Genomic DNA, 25582 nt, shown 5'->3' with positions numbered 1-25582 from the left:
AACTTTTTGCTTTTTATTTTTTTAGAAGTGATAATGTGTCTTCTTTGAGCCAGCCACCTACTTTCTGCTAGTCTTGGTCTCTTTGTGGTACAGGAGCATAAATTTTCCCTAAGGAAGTGTATGTATCACCAAAGTGGCTGTAGATTAAAGAAATAGAATGCCTCACATATCACTTGCTATGAATGAATTTGATATGCTTTAAACTTAGTGATTCAAAATCTTAGGGGATTCAGAATGATGAAAAGTATTAATGAATCCATTTATGCATAGACTATTTGTTTTAGGTTGAAGAAAGAGCATGGCTCAAATACTAACATGCTATTATTTTTTTCAAATGTATGTAGATGTTCATGTTGAGTTTTGTTTTGTGGTTTTTTTTTTTTTGCACATAGATGTCAAACTGTTCCAACACCATTTGTTAAAAGATTATTTCTTCTTCAATGCATTTATTTTTGCACCTTTGTCAAAAATAAGCCAACAATATTTGTATATGTCTGTTTCTAGATTCTGGTCTACTCCCTTGATCTGTATGTTTATTCCTTTCAGTACCAAAATCTTGATTATTATTAGTGTAATTTTTATATCTTAAAATCATGTAGTTCTTCAATTTTATTCTTTTTCAAAATTTTTTTCTATTCCTGCTGCTTTTTTCTTACCCAGATAAATGTTCAAGTCAGCTTGTCTCTATGAGCAAAAATCCTGTTAGAAATTTGATGTAAAATACATTAAATATATAGATCAATTTATGGAAATTTGACATCTTAATTACATGGATTATCTTGACTTTATCTTGTCATTTTTTATTGGGATGTTGAATATTGTGAATTTTATGTTGCTCATTGTTGATTGTCTGAATTTTGTCATCTTCCATGAAAGGGACTGGATTTTGTTTTTGGCAAAAATAAGTAACTTGCAGATAAATTTGATTTCTTGTTTTTAATATTTTTCTAAGAGTTCTGGGTTAACCTTTATTCCAAGGGAAGTTAAACTCTACTGCTAAGGGATGATTCCCCTGGGATGTCCTCTGAATAACTCGGGATCACCAAGGACTCTCTGCTCTGACAGGTTGTAACTTAAAGTTTTCCTCATTACTTGGACTCTAGAAATTACTTAGCTTGCAACTCTGGTCATTTTTAGTGCACCTGATTAAGATTTTGCATCCTGCATTCTCAAGGGATGGCTATATAGATGTCTGCATATATAGGAGCATTTTTTCTGCATATCTCTCACCAGAATTCTACCCAACAAATTCCAGCCTCCTTAGTATCTCCAGACTTTCATCTCCATCTCTTCAACCCAGCAAGGCCTCCAAGCTTGGTTTGGATTCTCTGTATCTATATTCTCATGGGGAAATTGCCTCCAGATTGAATGCTGGAGTTCTTGAATAGCTCACCTTGTTTGTTTCCCTTCCCTCAGGAATCCCAGGTCTATTCTGTCCATTGTCCAATGTGTGAAAACAGCTGTTTTATATATTTTTCCCAGTTTTCTAATTGTTTAAGAAGTTAAGTGTGGTCCTTTTTACTACAATGTAGCCAGAATAAAAGTCAGTTAATAGTCTGCTGCTTACTATTGTTTATGCATCTATATTGATTGGTATATTCACCAGCAATGGGTTTCTGAGGTTTCTTTAAGATTAACTACAGAGATACTGCTATTTACAGTATTGATTTAAACAATGAAAACATAATTTGTAAATCAAAACTATAGGCCTTTGGACTAATCTAACACACTTGGGACATTCTTCTACTTTGTGTCTATGCCATGTTCATGCACATTGACTAACCTTCCCAAATCTTGAATATCTTAACCCTTTTCTCCAAGCCTTGCTACTTCAACCAAGAAGCCTTCCATAACTAGGTTTCAAAAGAACATTTCCATTGGTCAGAAAGTTCATTCAAAAGTGGGACCATCCAAGCTTAATTCATGTGGTATCTACCATCTATATAGACTATGATAGTGACCCTGCATCACTCATTATGATCTGTGGCAAACTGAAACTAAAGACACCCAAATTTATTAAAAACAAACCTCTGGTATGAATGCTTTATATATGTAAATGTCATGAAAGACAACCAGAAATTGAGGAACTATTCCAGTTTAAAGTAAGTTAAGTAAGCATGAGAGCTAAATGCAAACCAAATTTTAGATTATACAGTTGGCCATTAGAAAAAATTGATGGGAAGGAGAATATTGAAAATATGTGAATATATGGCTTATGTTAAATGATAATATGGCATTATGTTAAATTGTCTGCATTTCATCATTTTACATGGTTGGGTAAAAGAATGTCCTTATTCATGGGAGATATATGCTATACCATTTTGAGTTGAGTATTCATTATGTCTTCAAGACTTTCTTAAATAATTGGGGGAGAGAGAGAAGAGAGGGAATGAAAAAATACATGTGAACATGTACAAGTCAATAAAATGAAATGCTAGCATTTGGTGAATCAAGGTAAAAGTTTGTGGGAATTAGTTTTGTTATCATTACAACTTACATAGCTTACAACATGTTTTAAAAATAAAAAGATTGAAAGTAACTGAAGCAAATAAAACTAAACAAATAAAAATAATAATTTTCTACCCTGGCTAGTGTGGCTCAGTAGATTGAGCACTGGCCTGTGAACCAAAGGGTCACTGATTTGATCGTCAGTTTTGGCACATGGTTGGGTTGCAGGCCAGGTCCCCAGTAGGGCGTGTGCTAGAGGCAACCACACATTGATGTTTTTCTCCCTCTCTCTCCCTCCCTTCCCCTCTCTCTAAAAATAAATAAATATTAAAAAAACAATATCCTTACTAAAAAAGTAGATCTATATGCCAGGTTTACTGACAAACTACTATGAAATCTAATTAGTCCTTAATACATCCCTTATATATTTGGATCCTCATGAAATCTACTATTTCTATAACACAAGCTTGACTGCATTCTACTTTCTCTTATTTTCTGTGTGCATGTCTTCTTTTTTTCACAATGGAAAAGCTACTTTAGGACAGATTGTAACCTCTGTCATATATATTCCTACAGCAGTTGGGGAAATTAGGAAAGTTTTGAGCACAAAGTATTCTATAAGTAATTATTTAATCTGGTAAGTTTACATGAATTTGGCAGGTTCACAAAATGAGAACTTTGTTGTGATCTGGGAGTTCTTATTATCATTAACACTTTTACTGAAGTTTTTACTTCCTAAGCAGTCATGACAGTCATTTAATCTTTCTTCTTTTTAAATGATTCTGAGATTGAGATAAACTCAATAGGAGTGTAATCAAGAGGAGGAAATATTCCAGAGCACAGAAAAAGGTCACTAGTATACACACATACACAATAGGTCAATATAGCTGTACTTTCATTTCCAGGCCCAGTTAGAAATTCAAAATTGGACCCTTACTGAACTGTTCTAACTGAAACAGCCTGAACAAAGCACTGACATGTTAGTGAAACTCTAGAAAGTTTCAGTAGAAGAATCTTAAAGAACTGAGTAACATTTAACAAATTATTTGTTTTTAGGGAATGTCTGCATAGAATGTTCGATTGAGGGCTATAAAAAGGTTTTCCTTGTATGGGACCAGTTTAGAAGATATAATCAGTCTTAACAATTCAGAGTATCCATGTCTGAGCTGCATTCATCAGTCACCAGTAGGGTACATATATTTCATAATAAAGGCCCTATACATTGCCTCTGTCCTGGTAACTGAGCCAAGTGTAGTGTTAATGTGTCCTGTAGTAATGAGAAAGTTAGCCTGAACTAAGGGTGGAACTTCATTTTGATTAGTTCACCATGAACCCAGGACCAAGTTTTGTATCCTTTAATTCAACTAAGAGTCACAAATTCCCATGGTGAATAGCTAGCTCTGCTAGATAACACACACACATACATATATGTGTGTGTGTGTGTATATATATATATATATATATATATATATATATATATATATATATTATACAATGATGTGATGGGGTTTTTCCAATTTTTAAAATTTTGTTGTTCAGTTACAATTATCCCACCTTTTTCCCCATTTCTCTCTCAGGTCCCACCAGCCCTACAGTCAATCCCCACTCCCTTATCCATGCCCATGAGTCCTCTATTCATATATTTTTAATACATGTTTACATTGTGTGCCCTGGCTGGTGTGGCTCAGTGTACTGAGTGCCACATGTGAACCAAAGGGTCACCAATTTCATCGCCAGTCATGGCGCATGACTGGGTTGCAGGCCAGGTCCCCAGTTGGGGGCACGCAAGAGGCAACCACACATTGCCGTTTCTCTCCTTCTCTTACTCCCTCCCTTTCCCTCTCTAGAAATAAATAAATAAATCTTTTAAAAGTATATACATGTTTACATTGTGAAGTGATTACTACAATCAAACTAACGATCATATCAATAACTTCCATAGTTACCATATTTTTATAAATAATCACCTTATCAGGGAGTAATCATGCCCTCAAATTCATCTTAAATTGATTTGTAGCAGGGAATTAATACAGATAGATACACAGCTTAAAAGTCAGGTGTCCTCATAGAATGTTGTCAGGAAAAACCATATTGCTTAATGAATACAGAACTGAAGAAAAGGGAGTTGTTAAGAGTTCTCACTAGCAATGAGGATATTCTGATATTTGGCTTATTTAGGAATATTTCTCTTCAAGGGGTGAGAATTTCTCTAGAACTTTGATGCCTTTAAAATTATCTTTTTGTCTTTGATTTTTGAAAGTTTTATTATAATGTGTCTTGTAGAACTTTGTTTTGGATGAAAAATTTGGGGTGGCTTGTTAACTATGAACTTGGATGTCCAAATTTCTCCCCAGGTTTGGGGTTTTCTCAGCCATTGTTTCTTCAAATAAGCTTTCTGCACCCATTTCTTTCTCTCTTTTCCTTTTGGGACTCCAGTAATGAGTAGAATGTTTCTCTTAATGGTTCCCTTCAATTCCCATAGAGTTTCTTTATTCCTTTTCATTCTTTTTCTTTTTTACTTCTTTGACTAGATAATTGTAAATGATCTGTCTTTGAGGTCACTAATTCTTTCATCTGCTTGTTCCAATTTCTTCTTGAAGCTCCATATTGAAATCTTCAGTCGTATTCTTCAGCTCCAAAATTTCTGTCTATGTGTGTGTATTTTTTACATTTCCTATATCTTTATTAAACTTCTCATTTTGTTCTTATATTGTTTTCCTGGTTTGATTAAATTATTTATTTGTGTTCTCTTATAGCTCTCTGAGTATCTCTAAGGCAACTATTTTGAATCCCTTGTTAGTCAATTCCTGTATTTCTCTTTGTTTGATGTCAGTAAGTGAATTTATTTTTCGTCTTCGGTGGAGTCATGTTTTTCTAGTTCTTCGTAATCCCTGTAGCTTTGTGTAGGTGGTAGATGATTGAGCATTTGAAGAAGCTACTTCTGGCTTTGGTAAGGAAAGTCCTTCAACTGTTGGTGAGGGCATACTAGAACATGCTGTGACTCTGGGACTAGTAATGCAGGGTAGAAATATGAGGGGTGTGTGGTGGGGTATAATTACTTGTTAGATCATATAACTGGCATCCACAACATTAACAACTCTGTGGTTCTTCATGAGTGCTTCAGAGGGTCCACAGAAGTCGAAAGGGCAGTTTGGTTCTTCAGCAGTGACTCCAGGTCCAGTGGCTAGGGACCATAATGAAGGCAGGTATTGACAGTAGCTGGACTGACTAGTGTGCACTTTCTTGGTTATGAGGGCTAACTGAAAGTGCCTATGTAATGGCAGGGGCCAGTTGCAAACATACATGTAGTCATGGGGGCCGAGGAAAGTAGCAAGTGTTATGACAAACTGGAGGTTGCAGTTGACAGTGGCCTGAGTTGTCAGTGTGCACTACCATTAATGCTGGTTCTCACCATGAGCATATGGCAGTGGAGCTGGGACTTGGCAGTCAGGCTGGGGGCATGTAGATGCAGTGCTGGAGGAGCCAGTAGAAGGTTAGCACAGTGGTACAGGCTAGTGATAGAAGATCAGGCTGAATCTGGACCCACATGTAGCTACAGAAGACCTATCAGTGTGCACTTGATAGCTGCACAGTCTCTCCACAGGCATGTACACAGCTGTGGAGCTGTTGACAGAGATCAGGTTAGGAGTATGCAGGTGCAGAGATGGAGGGACTAGCAGCAGATGAGTGCAGTGATACAGTCCAGTGACAGGAGATAGAACTGGATCTGGGCTCACAAGCATCTGTGGAGGCCCACACTGTCAGGGTGCACCCTGTGGCTACACAGTATCCTTATTGTGTTGACATGGCAGTAGAAGCTGCTCTTGGGGTTGGACTGAAAGCAGGAAGATATACATCTAGGGAATAGTTGTATGGGAGCCTAGTGGTGTAGGATAGTGATAGGAGATGGGGCCAAATCCTGGTCCACAAGCAGCTTGGAGGCCTTGACTATTCACATGCACTTACAAGACTGTAAGATCTTACCATGGGTGTACATACAGCGATGGAGGCTGGGGATCGGTGTCAAGCCAGCAACAGGCAAATGCTCAGGGGTTAGGGCTACACCCAATTGTGTGACTCACGGTGGGATGTTTAGCTGTGTGATTTTAGGCTGGTGTCTTGCACTCACACAGTCACAGATGCCCAAGCTGGCTGCTGGGGTGGGTCCTGGGCTCTAGTGGAGGTGGAATCAGGGTAAGGAGCAGAGAAGGACTCAGGTGGCTGGCATCAGCAAATGAAAATACCTTTGGAGCAAAAACTAGTGAAATCTGCAGGGTGTCTGCATGAGTTTGCTGGTCATTGGTTTCTTTAATGGTGAAAGTTTCTGGGGTCCTTTGCAGAGAAAGTCACTGGATACTGTGGTTGGTCCCACTACATAGCTGATATTGGTAGCTCCTGCTTTTCTTTCTTGTTTTTTTCTGTACATCTCAACTTTGCCAGTCTTTGAATGGAGTGAAACCAAAGCAGGTCCTTCATGTGTTGCCCAAAAAGGCTGGACAAGCTGGTTGCTCATCCTACTCTACCTTTCCTGGTGAGAGAAACTTTTTCCATTCAACAAGTTTATTGGCACTGAGCAATACTGGCTTTGGGTATGGAATGATGCAGGCAACATGAAACTCTTCTTCCTATTGGTTTTGTGCAGTTATTCTCAAGTTTTTGTTCCACTATGTTATGGAAGTTTCTTTTAATCTCCAATCACATTTACTGAGGTAACATTTTTTAATAACACAAATTTCAGATGTACAACATTACAATTCAATGTCTGTATTCTCTATTGTGTGCTCAACCCCCAAAATCTACTTTCCTTCCATTACCATATATTTGAACCCCTTTTCCCAGTTTTCCCTGCCCCATCCCTATTCCACTGTGGTGACCAGTATTCTGTTTTCTGTATCTATAAGTTTGTTTTGTTTTGTTTTATTAGTTCATTTGTTACTTTTTTGTTTTACATTCCACATATTAAGGAAATAATATGGTTTTTGTCCTTTTCCATCTGATTTATTTTACTTAGCATAACAACCTCAAGATCTATGCATGTCATCTTGAGTGGACTCCAGAGCTTTCCTGGAGCTGTTTTTGTTTGTGGATCACTGTCCGATTGTTGATCTTTCAGGAGTTTCCTACTGTGTGATCTTGGTGATGTCTCTCTTTTCTCAAATATACTTTTTAAAATTCCCTATTGATTTCTTTTTGAGGCTTTAATTGTTCAAAATATCTTAATAGAGCAATAAAAGAAGAAGCCCGTTGGATCTAGAGCAGTTATGAAATTAACAAATTGCTATGTCTAGTTATATGCGAAAGATCAATTAGAGAAGTAAATACAACACTACAAATGGTCATGTTGTCTTTTTCTTTTTTTTTAAGATTTTATTTATTTACTTATTTTTAGAGAGAGGGGAAGAGAGGGAGAAAGAGAGGGACAGAAACATCTGTGTGTGGTTGGCTCTTACAAACTCCGCACCTGGGGACCTGGCCCACAACCCAGGCATGTGCCCTGACTGGGAATCAAACCAATGACCCTTTTTGGTTCACAGGCCAACTTCAGTCCACTCAGCCACACCAGCCAGGCCCATGTTGTCTTTTTCCAGACAAGGAACCTTCAAATCCTATCAATGCCATGAAGTTGTCCCTTTCTTCTTCATTTGAATAGTTTTCAAGGAAATTGATCAAGGAATTAAATATATGTGTCTTTGTTAGCTAATGTGAGAGAAAGCATTCTGAAGTCTTTTGAAAATAATATGTGTTGCAACTGGAGAGCATTATGCTAAGTGAAATAAGCCAGGCGGTGAAAGACAAATACCATATGATCTCACCATTAACTGGAACGTAATCAACAGGAGAAAAAAGCAACCAAATTTTAACCAGATACATTGAAATTAAGAACAATCTAACAATAGCCAGAGGGGATTGGGGAAGGGATAGTGGGGAAAGGGGTTTACAGGAACTACTATAAAGGACACATGGACAAAATCAAGGGGAAGGGTGGAGGTGGGGGAGGGAGGTGGGTTTGGCTGGGGTGGGGTGGAGGGATGGGGAGAAAAGGCATACAACTGTAATTGAATAACAATAAAAAAATTTTTTAAAGAAAAAATAATATGTGTTTTTAACTCAGGAACAGATACCTCATTTTGGGGGGGGTTAATAGGAGTTGTTTACTTTTGAAGAAAATCTCCTTCTATAGTTCATTGAAGTATATTGCCAGTGAATTTGCCAGCTGTGTGTCTGGCTCCAGAAATCCTTCCTTCCCTCTCTACCCATCAAAACAGTTTTTCAGACAAATAGGTCTCCCACATTAGATTGTGAACTCCTTTCTGACCAAAAACCATGTTTATTAATCTTAGGTATTTCCCTCTACAAGCCCAGTATAGTATCTGACACAGAATAGTTGCTCCATAAATAACAGTTAAGGAAAATCAAACCAATCTAAGCTTCATGTTATGCCCTCAGGCCCTGTGGTCCTAAGGAGAAAAATGACAATTGATAGTTTAATCAGGTAAAAGGTATGTAAACTAGTTTATGTGTTACATCTTTTGAATAAAAGGTAGCTTAATCTACTTGCAAAACACAAATCTCCAGAAGGCTCTTACCGAGTGAATATAATTGTGGAAATATACTGGCAGATTAGAGAAAATAAACTGAATTTTCTGTGAAGACTGAATTCACTTTAGATGTATGGACAGTATTGCTTATATGCTCTCTCTAAACCCTAGTGCCCCTATCAGAATAATCTGTGGTGCTTTAAAAAAATGCAGAGTGAGCCATAAAGTATTGAAAACTTCATAGATTCATTTCTCAGTGACTAAATTATATATTAACATGTAGAATGCAGTGAATTATAGAGATATATTTACATTGGCTAATTTTTGTGGGTTACACTTATTGAAATTTGTTCTGTGACTCTACTACAAAGATCATTCTGTGTACTATACAAAAAATTTCCCTAGGTACTAACAATGTTTACTGAGGCTCCAAAATGGGTTGAATGAAAAACACACACTCAGAAAGGGCATAAACCTAGTGTGTCAAGTGTGCCTAGTGTGTCTGAGGTAGTCATTCACATTGGAGTCACATCAGCAAAGTCCAGGAAAAGTTTGTGAACCAGGCATACCTGAGCTACTGCTCTGGCCTATTTTACATAAGGTGCTAAAGATGAAACTTTGCCTTTTACACCTGATAAAGACCCTAATGAAAGCAGATGAAGCAAAATTATATAACTTCTTCAGTTTTAAAAGTCATATGGAAGTTAATATTGCAAATTCATATTCAATAAAGAGACTACATTTTACTCAAGTGAAAAAGTGAGTTATCATGATTTCTGCTTTATAAGACTATAGAAACCAATATGACACATGTAAAGAGTTTTCACAAGTTAACAACTTGTGTGCCATCTCTTGCACCGGAAATTTTGGTCTATCATTTTATTTGTATGGTGACAAGAATACCATATCAAACACGCTAATGAAGAGAGGTTTTTCTCAATTATTAAAAGGGTGTCTCCTTCAACTTCATGTTCCAAAATGATGGTTCTCTGTTTTACTTCTATTACAAGTGTGAAGGTCCCCTACTAGCCATCTAACATGGCACTAGTCCAGATATAGTGTTCAAACCTTTGACCTACCTTGAAACCAATGGCCACCTAGATACACAGTTATCACATTATGTAAATTTTAAAATTTAAGTGCATGTTTAGAACAGTGTCTTTAGTACTTTCCCTTTCTTGAATGCCTGAGGGAATCAAAAAACACAACCTCACTACTCTTCCTACCGTTGACATTCTGGGATCAATTACTATAGACTAAAAGTGTGCCTGTGCTATAAGAAATGTATATTTCTGAAACCTTTAAATCAAATATCTATAGTTCATACTCTATTTTGCTTACCAATTACCAATTATCATCATTATTCTAGAGGAACTTGATTGAAATATCTGTTAACTGTACAATTGAGAGTTGATATCAATACTAGCTATCTCACAATAAGCAGAAACATAAACCCCAAAGGAATCTGTTTTTAAGGAAATTTTGTGGTAAATATTTTCTAAAAATAGAACCACAGGTTTACTAAATCTTAGAGCTGGAAGGGAATTTAGAATTCATGTGGTACAATCTTCTAGGTTCCAAATCGAAGGCATTTTTGTATACCAACAATGAAATATGAGAAACAGAAATTAGGAAAATATTCCCCTTACTATATCAACAAGAAAAAATAAAATACTTAGTAATGAACTTAACCAATGAGGTAGAAGACCTATACTCAGAAAACTACACAAAACTGAAGAAAGAAATTAAGGAAGATACAAACAGATGGAAGCATGTAAAATGTTCATGGATTGGAAGAATTAACATCATTAAAATATCCATACTACACAAAGCAATGTATAGATTCAACACAATCCCTATCAAAATACCAATGAAATATATCACAGATATAGAACAAATATTTCAAAAATTTATATGGAGCCATAAATGACCCTGAATAGCCTCAGAAAATTTGAGAAAGAAGAACAAAGCAGAAGGAATCACAATACCTGATATCATACTATATTATAAGGCCACTGTAATCAAAAGTCTGGTGCTGGCACAAGAACAGACACATAGAATAGAGAACCCAGAAATAAATCCATGTCAATATAGTCAGTTAATATTTGGTAAAGGGGGTAGCAACATAAAATGGAGTAAAAATAGCTTCTTCAATAAATGGTGTTGGGAGATCTGGACAAGCACATGCAAAAAAATGAAACTTAACTACTAAATTATACCATACACCAAAATAATCAAGATGAGCATGACTTAAATATAGGTCATGACACCATAAAAGTCTTAGAGGAAAACATAGGCAGGAAAATTTCAGGTATTCCATGCAGCAATATTTTCACCAATATATCCCCAAGAGCAAGGGATATAAAGGAAAGAATAAACAAATGGGATCTCATCAAAATAAAAGCTTATGCACAGCTAAGGAAATATCAACAAAATGAAAAAGGCACCAACTGTGTGGGAAACATATTTGCCAATGATACCTCTGAAAAGGGTTTGATCTCCAAAATATAAAAGGACTCACACAGCTCCACTCCAGGAAGGCTAACAACCCAATTAAAAAAATGGGCCAAGGATTTGAACAGACACATCCAAGGAGGACATACAGAAGGCCCAGAGACATATGGAAGTATGCTCAGCATCACTAGCCATCAGAAAGATGCATATTAAAACCACAATGAGATACCACTTCACACCAGTCAGAATGGTCATCATTAATAAATCATGAAAAAACAAGCGCTGGTGAGGATGTGGAGAAAAGGGAACCCTAGTGCACTGTTGATGGGAATGCAGACTGGTGCAGCCACTGTGGAAAACACTATGGAATTTTCTCAAAAAACTAAAGATGGAACTGCCTTTAGATCCAGTGACCCCACTGCTGGGATTATACCCTAAGAATCCTGAAACTCCAATTCAACATAACCTATGAACCCCAATGTTCATCGCAGCACAATTTACAATGGCCAAGTGCTGGAAACAGCCAAAGTGCCTATCAGTAAACGAGTGGATCAAAAAACTGTGGTACATTTTCACAATGGAATATTATACAAACGAAAGGAAAATGGAACTTCTATGTTTTACAACAGCATGGATGGAACTGGGGAGCATTATGCCAAGTGAAATAAGCCAGGTGATGAAAGACAGATACCATATGATCTCACCTATAGATGGGACCTAATCAACAAAATAAACAAATGAGCAAAATCAAATCAGAGAGTTGGAAATAAGCAACAAACTGACAGTGACCAGAGGGGGGGGGGGAGGGGGAAAAGGTGGGAATGAAGGTTAAGGGGCAAGCAAAGGAACATGAATAGAGGACTTATGGGCACGGAGAATGGGGGGAGTGACTGTGGGAGTGGGGGGGTGGGGTAGGGGTGAGCAATGGGGAAAAGGGTGGGACAACTGTAACTGCACAATAAATAAAAAAAGAAACTACCTCTGTAAGAACTTGAAAAAAATCTATACTATTATATCCTTGACAGATATGCATTTAGCCTGCTTAAGTATTTTTAGAGCAAAGGAGTTCAATATTATATAAGCCATTCTATAGTGTTTTATGTCTATGGACCTCCTTACATTGAATTGAAACTTACCTCCTTTTAACTTCTTATTGCTCCTAATTCTACTCCAGAGGCTACACAGAATAAATCTATATCTTCTTCCATGAGGTAACTCTTCAAATAGGCAACTGCTGTTTTTACTCAACTTCTCCCTCCATTTCTTTTTTTTGCCACCAAGATGTCATGTTTTCAGATACCCTTTGTATATTATAAATTTTAACTCTTTAGCCCCATCTTCTGGATTTTCTCTTGGTTGTCAGTATTCCTCTGATAATGTAAGGCCCACATCTAAATACTTATTTTTGGTTGGCTTTACCAGGTCATAGAACAGAGAGCCTATTAAACTATTCCCCACCTTTGGGGAAGATTTATTTCTTCCCAAATGCAGAACTATTCTTTATTAAGTTATTTAATTTGATCCATCATTCTAGTCTGTTAAGATGTCTTTGAATTATGATTTTGTATATTAACTATCTGTTGCTACTTTAGTTGTTTTTTATTATATTTGGTAAATATGATAAATATCAGGGACCTTTCTGGAACTACTCCAAGTTATTGATCATGTGTGTAAGACCTATGACAGAAATCTGTTTGTCCAGATTGCCACCAATTTATTCGTTAAGGTGCATTCTCTGGCAGTGGTCATCCAACTTTTTAAGAATGTACTTATCTGAATCTAGTCAGCATCATTCAGTGTAGTTGCAAGAGTTATCACATCTCCTTTTGTAAGCTATAGGAACTCTAACTGTAGAATTCAGCAAATTTTCCAGGTAAGTAACACTATGAAAAAAAGAAATGAACATGAATTTTTAACAAGCCCATATTGATTGTTTTCATAAAAGCCATCCGTTTAATAACCCATTCTTCTATTTTGCTGGAAATCAACATTTATTTCTCTGAAATTTTGTTCTAGAATCCAACATTTTTCTAGTTTTGAAAATCAAACCATTTATCCATATCTAGTCTTGAGGTACCTATCTCATTACTGGTCATTTCTCAAAGACTGAGATCAGTAGTTTAGCAATTGTAAATTTATATTCTTATGTCCTTCACAATTGAATTAATCAGAGTCTTATTTATATAAAACCTAGTGCTGCTCTCTTTACTCTTCAAATCTTACTTGTGGTTTAATCCCCTACCAAGACTACTATTTGAACCCTTCCAATATGGGGATATTTATATGGGATTCACTTCTAAGCTGTGCCTCTATAGAGGGATTTGTAATGACTCTAGTATCACAACCTCCTGGGGAGCATATTTGTTGAACATATTCACTGTAGGTTAAATCTGAATAACCTATGTTAAAATTACCCTAACACCTTTGGAGTTCTCTATCTTCTCCACACTTAATATACACCAAAGATTTCTATATCTTTTCAATCCTTATGTTCCCTTCTTACTGTATGTGTCATCACAGGACCAACAGACACTGTTCTTTTCAGTGCTCTATTAGTCACCAGTAGAACTTTTCCTTCTCTTCCCTCATTTTGCTAGTATCCCAGGGTTCTCATACAGATTCCTGAACTCCAAAGACCTCCTTGTGGTATCCCACTAGACCTAGACAAGGTTGCATAATTTGGACATTCTCTTAGGCTAGTTCTTTCACAGCATCAAATAGTCCCCTGGGATTCTGTTCTCTGCCACGTGACAGGTAAATTAGTTTGTACAACTAAGTTAACTAAATATAGGATATCACCCACCTCAGGTTTCAGAATGTTTTAGCCCTGATAAAATGTGCATGACTCTGAAGACTGTTAAATGTTGCTTGGGATAATATTAATTACAGGCATCAATGCATACTGAAGTAGAGGGAGTAGGAGAGGGATATTTTTTAACACATAAGTCTTCCAGTGCTGTCCTCTAGAATGGAACACTGTATATACTCACTTACTCTGCCATGACACTTTGTAGGCAACAGTGAGGTTGAGGGATTTTCCACTGACTTACGCCATAGTTGTGACAAATTGAATGATAGACACGATATGACAGGAAATGATTCTGACTCAGTATATTGAATTTCAAACACCAGTCTCCTCTAGGCCCTTAACTGCTGGCTATGGTCTGTTTTCTGGGATACAATATTGGGCCGTAATGTTCTAATCTTGGCTCTTTCTTCCCCAGAGGCAGTGAATAGTTTTGTGTCACCTCCTCACACTTCAGTTTGACATAAAGGCTGAGAAAATACTGTCCACATTCTTGATGGTGTGAGGAAGAGTTTATTAGAGCAGAATAACTTTCTCTTCCCTGGCTCCAGCTTAAGCATGTCCCTTTTCTATATCACCTTTTTTTTAATTTCTGAACTTTAAGGGAGAGGAAAAACAGATGATTGCTGCTGCCTTTATTATGTTTCATGGCCATAGCTAACCACAATCCTGAGAAATCAGATTTTTGGTATATGAGGCACATAATTGACAAGAATAACCCATTTAATCAGATCACTTTCAACATGGTGATTATTAAGGAAAATCTCAAATAAAAGTACAACCATATGGTCCAATAAGTTATGTCATTCTACGCTTGTAAAACACATGTATCACACACACCTACATACATAGGAGCTGAATTCCTAAATTTATTCTTATTTTGTCAACTTTGCCACTATAGAATGTGAAGTTGAATTCAGAAAAAGAGATCAAAAGTGCATAATTGACTTGGTGTAACTCTGTAGTTTCTGTAGCCTTCTTATTTTGCCTTTTTTCCTTATGTACTTCAGCATGCATACATTGGCATCTCATATATGGCAATGCACAAGGTCACTTAATATGTACTAGAAACTCAGGCTTTAGAGAGTAAAATTGTTGGGGGCACTAGAAAACTGATAGAAGACAGGTAGGTAAAAGTACTTGCCATAGATTTTTTTGTTTTGTTTTGTTTTGTTTTGTTTTATTCTGAGCCTGATACCAGGATATTCAATGAAGACAGAGTCAAAATAGAAAGTAGATTTAAATAACTTCTTGACTCTTCCTCACTTAACTTCTCTGAGACTCTATTTCATCTGTAAACTATAGGATTATTGTGAATATTGAAAGAAATAATGTATACAAAATAGCCTATTGCAATTTTGGCCACAAAATAACTATGAAAATAAAATTATTTTTCCAAAGCAGTTGGGGAGAAGGTGGTGGCCAAAAAATCAACCAACATTTATTGAAATTCTACATGATCAGTTGGAAACAATGGACAAGTTAACATAGATTATGCAGTTTTCAGAATTTTTGTCTATTCCCTATATTAGACTATAAGCTCACTTATAGCACTCAATGAATTGAAGAGGGAGTCAATATATGCAAAAAAGTTTCCCTTCTGACTACATAATAAGCTTAAGGGACACTGTAATGTTACCGTTGTGAGTTTAAAGTTTTCAACATAAGTCGTTATGAAAGAGATTCTTCCAGCCCTGGCTGCTGTGGCCCAGTGGTTGAGTGATGGCCTGCGAATCAAAGGGTCACTAGTTGGATTCCAGTCAGGGCACATGCTTGGGTTGCAAGCCAGGTCCCCAGTAGGGGGCACAAGAGAGAAAACCACACATTGATGTTTCTCTCCTTCTCTTTCTCTCTCCCCTCCCTTCTCTAAAATATAAATAAATAAAATCTTTTAAAAAAAATAAAAGGATTCTTTCTATGCTGTACTCCCAGGAAAGTTTGGCCCCTCGATTATTGTGACTATATGATTCAACCAAGTTAGAAATTGGACTCTAATTTTGGCTCCATGTTCAGGTAGAAGTCGATAGCAATCAAATCCAGACATTAATTAAGAACAATCAATGTATAGCATGCAGGAGATAGCCGACATACTCAAAATATCCAAATCAATAAAATTATTGGTAAAAGTGAAAAAAAAAGAAATTGGACTCTAAAATTCTCATAGTGGTTTTGTTTTAGCTCTGTGTTTTATTTCATTTTATTTTCATCAGCAGTCTTTTACTATAACATCTACATTTCTGAGGTATTTTATCTGATTTTATTTAACTAGATTTTATCCTCAGGTAGATTTTTTCAATAAAAATTAATAGTTGCTGTACTCTCTGAGTTATTTCTTGCTTAATACACTTTGTAGCATTTATTTATTTACTTACTTATTTTTATTGTTGACACTATTACAAATGTCTCCATTTCTTACCCCCCAACCTTCATCACATAGTCATCTGTATTCATAGGCTATCTATATATGCATATATCCATACTACCCAAAGCAATCTATATATTCAACCCAATTCCTATTAAAATATCAAAGACATATTTCACAAATATAGAATAAAATCTCAACAATTTGTATGGAACCCAAAATGTCCCCAAATAGTCTCAGCAATCTTGAGAAAGAAGAACAAAATTGGAGGGATCACAATAGCAGATATCACACAATACCACAATGCCATTGTAATCAAAACATCTGAATACTACATAGCAGAAAGAAAGAAGGAGCTCCTACCCTTTGCGAGAGCATGGAGGGAACTGGAGAGCTTTATTGTAAGTGAAATAAGCCAGGTAGTGAAAGACAAATACCATATGATCTCACCTATAAGTGAAACTTAATAAAAAAAACCAAACAAGCAAGCAAAATAGAACCAGAGACATGGAAATAAAGAACAAATTGACAGTGACCAGAAGGGAGGAAAGAGGGTAATAACTGAGTAAAGAAAGGGAAGGGTCAAGTGAAGGAACATGTATAAAGGATCCATGGACAAAGACAATGAGTGGGGAGGATTGAATGTGGAAGTTGGAGGGTGGGTAGGGCAGGAGAAGTAATGGGGGAAAAATGGGGACAACTGAAGTTAGACAACAATAAAAGAAGAACATCCTGCTACTGGCACAAGAAGAGGCACATAGATCAATGGAATAGAACAAAGGGCCCAGAAGTTTGTGCCTTTATGGTAAATTAATACTTGACAAAGGAGGCAAGAGTACACAATGGAGTGAAAACAGTCTCTTCAATAAATGATATTCGGAAAACTGGACTGGTTCATACAAAAAATAAATAAATACACACCACCAACTTATGCAATACATAAGAATAATGGATAAATGGATAAAAATATATATGTAAATCATGAAACCATAAAAATCCTAGAAGAAAACATAGGCAGTAAAATCTCAGACATCTCTTGTAGAAATATTTTTGCTGATATATTTCCTAGGATAAGGAAAACAAAGGAAAACATTAACAAATGGTACTACATCAAACTGAAAAAGTTCTGTACAACAAAACAAACCATCAACAAAATGGAGAAAGGAACCCACTGAATGAGAGAACATATTTGCCAATGATACATCTGATAGGGGTTTGATTTCCAAAATATATAAAGAATTTATACAATCCAAACCCAGGAAGAAAAACAATCTAATTAAAAAATGGGTAAAGGACCTGAATAGACTCTTCTCCAAAGAAAACATACAAATGGCCAATAGACATGAGAAAATGTTCAACATCACTAATCATTGGAAAGATGCAACTTAGAACTACAGTGAAATATCATGTCACAATGGCCAGAATGGCTACCATTCATAAATCAACAAGCAACAAGTTCTGGCAAGAATGTGGGGAAAAGGGAACCCTAGTGAACTGCTGGTAAGAATGCAGACTGGTGCAGCCACTGTGGAAAACAGTATGGAGTTTCCTCAGAAAGTGAAAAATGGAACTGCCTTTTGACACAGCAATTCCGCTTCTGGGAATATATCTTAAAATCCTGAAACACCAATTCAAAAGAATATATGCACTCCTGTGTTCATATCAGCATCACTTACAAAAGCCAAGATCTGTAGCCTTTATTTTGCAGGGCATCTTGGCTAGGTATCATATATTTGGGTCACCTTTTATTTCACACAGTACTTGGTAGATATTGTTCTACCCTCTTCTGGCATTGAATGTTGCTGTGGGGAATTCTGATATCAACCAAATTTTTCCTTTTATATGTTTATATGTTTAATACCCAAATGCATGGCTTTCTTTTATTAAAATTGAAATTAGCTTAATCAACAAAACAAAAAAGCATGCAAAATATAACCAGAGACATTGAAATAAAGAACAAACTGACAGTAACTAGAGGGCAAGGGGGAGGAAGATAACAGGGGAAAGAAGGGAAAGGGTCATCAAGGAACAGGTGTAAAGTATCCATGGACAAAGCTAAAGGTGGGTAGGACTGCAGATGGGGCAGGGGAAAGTAGTGGTGGGAAAATGGAGACAACTGTATTTGAACAACAATAAAGTAGTGATTTTCAAAAAATTAAATAACTCAACCAGAAAATGCATTGATTTGAGTGTCCTATGTCATATTCTTTATCATTTTTTTTCTGGAACACAATGTACCATCTTCTGCAGAATCAGTTTGTTCTAAGAGGATATATATGTATTTATATATATAAATAATTTAGGTTCCTTGATAAGACTGTTGCTTAATGCACACTCAATATATACATACCCATGATCTTTAATGGCTTAATTATTTATTTATCTTTTTTTCTTGATTACCTGTGTTTAACACAGGTACTTTCTTTTCAGTAATTATATTTTAAACCATATCTGGTCTGTTTCATGAATGTTAATGTTTATAATTTCTTTAATAGTATTGTTTTGACCCTTGGTTTGCTTTGTTATCTCAATAATCTCACTTATCTCAATGTGGTGTTTTATTTTCTTATCTCCAAGACATTATTTTACTGAAATAATGTTTTATTATATTCTTCCATAGCATAAAGCACCCAGAAAGAAATTTTTGTTTCTGTCATTGGCATATGTATTTTTTTCATATTGGATTTATTCAATCTCTTTTGGATGACTTATGTTAGGTTCTCCAGAAGTAGCACCTGAGAGGGAGAATTCTTGAATAATTTATTAGAGAAGGAAAATCCCAAGAGAAGCAACAGAGGGAAGGGGAGAATCCATGCAAATATGTGTCTTTAGGCAAAGCCTGTTCATGTAGGGAGTTTCCACAATGTATGCTACAGCTCAAAGTTCCTTCAAACCAACTCAAAGAGAAGTGCTTCTATACTGTTTTTACCCATAGCTGTTGGTTAAACCCCAAATTGACTAGGTTAGAGAGAGGAAGAGTAATTAATCCTCGGTGCTTCCATTTCTGGGGGACTACAGGCAATGCGAACTCTAGTAGCCCAAGGGTTGATCTCTGAAAAAGAGTGTTAGATGCTGGTTGTTAGAAACAAATTCACATCAAAGCAAAGGATACAAAAATACTTGTAAGAAAGGATTTGAAGAGATATGGGAGGAGCACCACCACTGTGTGGCTACACTTGCTGTGTCACTCTCATGTATTATTCTTTAATTGATTTCATAGTTGCCATACAGTTCCTTTTTTCATATTGTCTATCAGTCATGCTTATCATGTGTAAACTCAGTTCAGACCATTTTTCATTCTTATATAAAATAGATAATGATATATAATTGTACATCTGAAGCCTATGTAATTTTATTGACCAATGTCACCCTAATAAATTCAATAAAAATAAAAAAGACAAAAATAACAAAAGAATGTACTAAAATATTGGAACCCCTCTGAGGAATGGGAAATGGTGAAGCAAAGTGTGTCAGGACCTGCTGATTTTTGCAGTAAGCATTCAGAGCTTTTAAAAATTTAAACAATGTACATGTGCCATTAATTTTGATAAGTAAGATATGAACTAGTTGAAGTAAAATTTGTCATTATTATAGAATAAAAATTAAGCATGAGATGATTTTTGAAAATGCAAAAAACAAAGATAGATGTAACTTCTTTGATTTCCTTGCTATTGTAACTGAATCCTGTTCTTTTTTAAATTGAATTTACTGGGGTGAAATTGCTTAATAAAATTATATAGGTTTCATGTGTACAATTCTATAATACATCATCTGTATATTGTATCGTGTGTTCACAACCCCAAATCAAGTCTGCTTCAAGTCTCCTTCCATCACCATTTATCTCCACTATAGCCTCTTCTACCTCCACCAGTAATCACCATGCTTTGTCTGTGTCTTTTTATTTATTTATTTTTTTTTGCTTAATCACTTCATTTTTTCATGCAGCCTCACAACCCCCTCCCCACTGACAGCCATCAGTATGTACTCTATCTATGAGTCTGGAAATGGAACTGCCTTATGATCCAGAGATTCCACTTCTGGAAATATATCTAAAGAATCCATATATTGGGAAGATGGCGGCAACATAGGTGGGAGCAGAATTCACTTCCCCTCAGTGCCAGGGAAATACCTAGCTGATCTGAGGAGCAGAGCGAACAGCCAACAGTACTCCAGCATATACGAAGATTAGAGACCAAAGATAGAGGACACTGAAAGATCTGACGGTAAGAAGAGTGCTCAAGGACAATAAGGTCCCCGGACCCGGGACCGCGCGGTACAAGGGCTGCAGAGGCGCCAGCCCTGGCGCAGGGGCTGCTGCAGGAGTCCTGAGAGAGGGCCAGGCTGCGCTGTGAGCAGCCAGGTGCTTGATTGGACCAGGGGGGCTTGAAAAGGAGGAATTTCTCAAAAAGAAAAAGAAAATAGAGACACTCAGGGGCTAGTTAGAGAACTCTCGGTGGTGGCCGAGGCCCCTGGCGCCCCTCCCCCCTCCGCCCCTGGACTGCGAACGGGGAACGCGGGATAAGCAGCACCGGCGCTCACCTGAGGTCCGGTTGCGCGCGGTAGCGCGCGCGCAGATTAGCGAACGGGGCCCGTACGTGAAACCCCGGAGGGGCGCCCACACCTGAAACCTCCGAGATCTTTTGGAGCAGAGACTAGCTGCTCCACCCACAGACCCAAAACCTCGGAACCGAGGACCGCGTGATTCGGTCCCAGGGCGGCCCCGCCCACCCGAGAGTCTCAAGCCCCGGACAGCTGGATCGGGCCCCCAAGCGTAGAGCCTCTGGCTCGGCGGCGGGCTGCGCGCTCACCAAGCGTAGGGCCGGCTGGATGCGCACTTCCCAAGCACAAAGGGGCTGGCGAGAGACGTAACACCAAGGCGGCTGAACCAGCAGTTTGCGGCGCGCCAGCCTCCCTAGCCTGGGCGGCTGGATTGGTCGGCCGGCTGCGAGCTCAGAGCCCAAATAACGTCACAAACCCGAAGCGGCTGGATTCCCCTGCTGCGCGCGCACGCGTCCGGAGCCAAAGCGGCTGGAGCGGCCACTCGAGAGTCCCAAGAACAAAGCTGCTGGATTGGCTGATCAACGGCCTGATTGCCTGCCAGGGACCACACCTACAAAACAGTGAAGAGTGTGACCCAGGAAGGAAGAAAAGTGAAACCAATCCTTCCAACCACCGCCTCCCGTTGCACAGACAGGACAACAGCAGAAATAACCTGAACGGTTTAAAGCCAACAGAAGATTTTTTTTTTTTTCCCTTTTTTTTTTTTTTTTTTCTTTTTTCCCTTTTCCTTTCCCCCTGAACTCCTTCTTCCTCTCTCTCTCTTTTTTTTCTTTCATTCCTTCTTCCTCCCATCCTTTACCATTTTTATGTCTTCTTCCTCCCTTCTTTTATCTATTTCTATGTTTTAATTTTTGTTAAAATTCCTTCTTATCTTGCCTCCGATCTTTCTTTAATCCTTCTTCCCTCCTTCCTCCCTTTCCTCCTTTCCTATTTCCTTTTTCCCTCCTTCCCATCTTTGGTTTTTTTTGTTTGTTTGTTTGTTTGTTTGTTTTTTCCTTTTCTTTCTCCCCCCCTTTCTATTTTTCCCACAGGTGCGACAACAAAACCTGGAGTGCTGAAAAGACTAGAGTTAGACCATGTTAAACACATAAACGTCAGCTCAAGACCAGTGAGCACAGGAGAGTAAGGAGACAGCACCACCGAATCCCATTGGCATTCTACCATAGAAGTTCATATCATAAACCCAGGGATTCAGAACAAAGCAATTTAAGAAGCAGAGGCCAACAAGAAGAGCCTCACAAACAATGGGAAGACAAAGAAACAATTCCCAAATGAAAGGAAAGGAGGAAGTCTCAGAAAGAATACTAACCGAAAAAGAGGCAAGTCAACTATCAGATACTGAGTTCAAAGCAATGGTCATCAGGAAGCTCACTGAGCTCTCTGAGCTCAAAGAGAACTACCAGAAACTACAAGGAAACTACAATGAACTCACTGCAAACTATATCAACATGAAAAAGGAAATAGAAAATATCAACAAGAGCCAAGAGGAAATGAAGAATACAATTTCTGAATTGAAGAACACAGTAGAAGGAATTAAAAGCAGACTTGATGAAGCAGAGGATCGGATCAGCGAGCTGGAGGATAAAGTAGAAAAAAACACCCAGAAGGAACAAGAAAAGGAAAAGAGGCTCAGAAAGAATGAAGAGGCAATAAGGGAAATGCAGGACAACATGAAACGTAACAACATCCGTATAATAGGAATACCAGAAGGAGAAGAAGAAGAGCAAGGGATAGAAAACCTGTTTGAAAAAGTAATGATGGAAAATTTCCCTAATCTGAGGAGAGAAAAAGTCACCCAAATCCAGGAATCACAGAGAGTCCCAAACAAGAGGAACCCAAAGAGACCCACTGCAAGACACATCATAATTAAAATGGCAAATTTCCAAGACAAAGAGAGGATCTTAAAGGCAGCAAGGGAGAAAAAGGAAGTAACATACAAGGGAGCCCCAATAAGGTTAGCAACTGACTTCTCAATGGAAACGCTCCAAGCCAGAAGAGAATGGCAAAAAATATTCCAAGTAATGAGAACCAGAGGCCTCCAACCAAGACTACTTTACCCAGCAAGGCTCTCAATCAAGATAGAAGACCAAATAAAGAGCTTCCCAGACAAAAGAAGTCTAAAAGAATACAGCTCCACCAAACCAGCTCTGCAAGAGATGCTAAAGGGACTGCTTTAAGGAAAGGAAGGAAAAGAGAAAGACAGAGGAACACAGGTAGGAAATAATGGCAATGAATAACTACCTATCGATAATAACCTTAAATGTAAATGGATTAAATGCTCCAATCAAAAGACATAGAACAGCTGAATGGATAAGAAAACATGACCCACACATATGCTGCCTACAAGAAACCCATCTCAGGACAAAAGACTCACACAGACTGAAAGTGAAGGGCTGGAAACAAATTTTCCAAGCAAACGGACAGGAAAAAAAAGCAGGGGTAGCAATACTCATATCAGACAAAATAGACTTCCAAAGAAGGGCCATAAAGAGAGACCCAGAAGGTCACTTCATAATACTCAAAGGAAGAATCCACCAAGAAGACATAAACATTATAAATATATATGCACCCAACATAGGAGCACCCAAATACATAAAGAAAATCTTGGAGGATTTCAAGAAAGATATTGACAGCAACACAATTATAGTAGGGGATTTTAACACCCCACTATCAAAAATGGACAGGCCTTCCAAACAAAAGATTAACAAAGATATTGTGTCACTTAACAATACCCTAGAGGAAATGGACTTAACTGATATATACAGAGCTTTTCATCCCAAAGAAGCAAAATACACATTCTTTTCAAGTGTCCATGGATCTTTTTCAAAGATAGACCACATGATAGGACACAAAGCAACCCTCAACAAATTCAAGAAAATTGAAATCATATCAAGCATCTTCTCTGACCACAAGGGTCTGAAACTAGAAACCAACCCCAAGGGTAAAAACCCAAAACACTCAAAATCATGGAGACTGAATAGCATGCTATTAAACAATGAATGGGTCAAGAACGAGATTAGGGAAGAAATCAAAAACTTCCTGGAAACAAATGAAAACGAACTCACAACAACCCAAAACCTATGGGACACAGCTAAGGCAGTCCTGAGAGGGAAGTTCATAGCAATACAGGCCTACCTTAAGAAGTTAGAAACAGTTCACACAAACAACCTAACCCTACGCCTACAAGAACTGGAGGAACAACAACAAAGACAGCCCAGAGCAAGCAGAAGGAAGGAAATAACCAAGATCAGAGCAGAACTAAATGACATAGAGACTAAAAGCACAATTGTAAGGATCAATGAATCCAGAAGCTGGTTCTTTGAAAAGATAAACAAAATCGACAAGCCTTTAAGTAGGCTTATCAAGAAGAAAAGAGAGAGGATCCAAATAAACAGAATTAGAAATGAAAGTGGAGAGATTACAACTGATACCACAGAAATACAAAGGATCGTAAGAAATTACTATGAAGACCTATATGCTAAGAAATTTGAAAACCTAGATGAAATGGACACATTTCTAGAAAAATATAATCTTCCAAAACTGACTGAAGAAGAAGCAGAAAACCTGAACAGACCAATATCAGCAAAGGAAATTGAAGCAGTCATCAAGAAACTCCCATCACACAAAAGCCCTGGACCAGATGGTTTCACAGGAGATTTCTACAAAGCATTTAAGGAAGAACTAACCCCTATCCTTCACAGACTATTCGAAAAAATCCAAACTGATGGAAGACTCCCAAACTCTTTTTATGAAGCCAACATCATCCTAATCCCAAAACCAGATAAAGACACAACGAAGAAAGAAAACTTCAGGCCAATATCGCTGATGAACATAGACGCTAAAATTCTCAACAAAATATTAGCAAACCGCATCCAGCAATATATTAAAAAGATCATCCACCATGACCAAGTGGGATTCATCCCAGGGATGCAAGGATGGTACAATATTCGCAAATCAATAAACATAATACATCACATCAACAACAGCAAAGACAAAAATCACATGATCATATCAATAGATGCGGAAAAAGCATTCGATAAGATACAGCACCCATTTCTGATAAAAACACTCAGCCAAGTGGGAATAAAGGGAGCAGTCCTCAACATAATTAAGGCCATATATGAGAGACCTACAGCCAGCATCACATTCAATGGACAAAAACTTAGAGCTTTCCCACTAAGATCAGGAACAAGACAAGGATGCCCTCTCTCACCACTCCTATTCAACATAGTATTGGAAGTCCTAGCCACAGCAATCAGACAAGAAAAAGCAATAAAAGGCATCCAAATTGGAAAGGAGGAAATGAAACTGTCACTGTTTGCAGACGACATGATAGTGTACATGGAAAACCCTATAGACTCCACTCAAAAACTACTCGACCTAATAAATGAATTTGGCAAAATAGCTGGATAC

General features: G+C 37.5%; 1 pseudogene; it reads left to right on the top strand.

Annotated features, from left to right (window-relative positions):
• Positions 1–5759: 5759 nt before the first annotated feature.
• Positions 5760–25582, top strand: part of LOC112310560 (probable ATP-dependent RNA helicase DDX53) — a 59916-nt pseudogene continuing 40093 nt past the window's right edge.

The sequence above is a fragment of the Desmodus rotundus genome, chromosome X (genome assembly GCF_022682495.2).
Source record: "Desmodus rotundus isolate HL8 chromosome X, HLdesRot8A.1, whole genome shotgun sequence".
NCBI lineage: Eukaryota > Metazoa > Chordata > Mammalia > Chiroptera > Phyllostomidae > Desmodus > Desmodus rotundus.
This window is presented reverse-complemented; position numbering and strand designations above follow the sequence as displayed.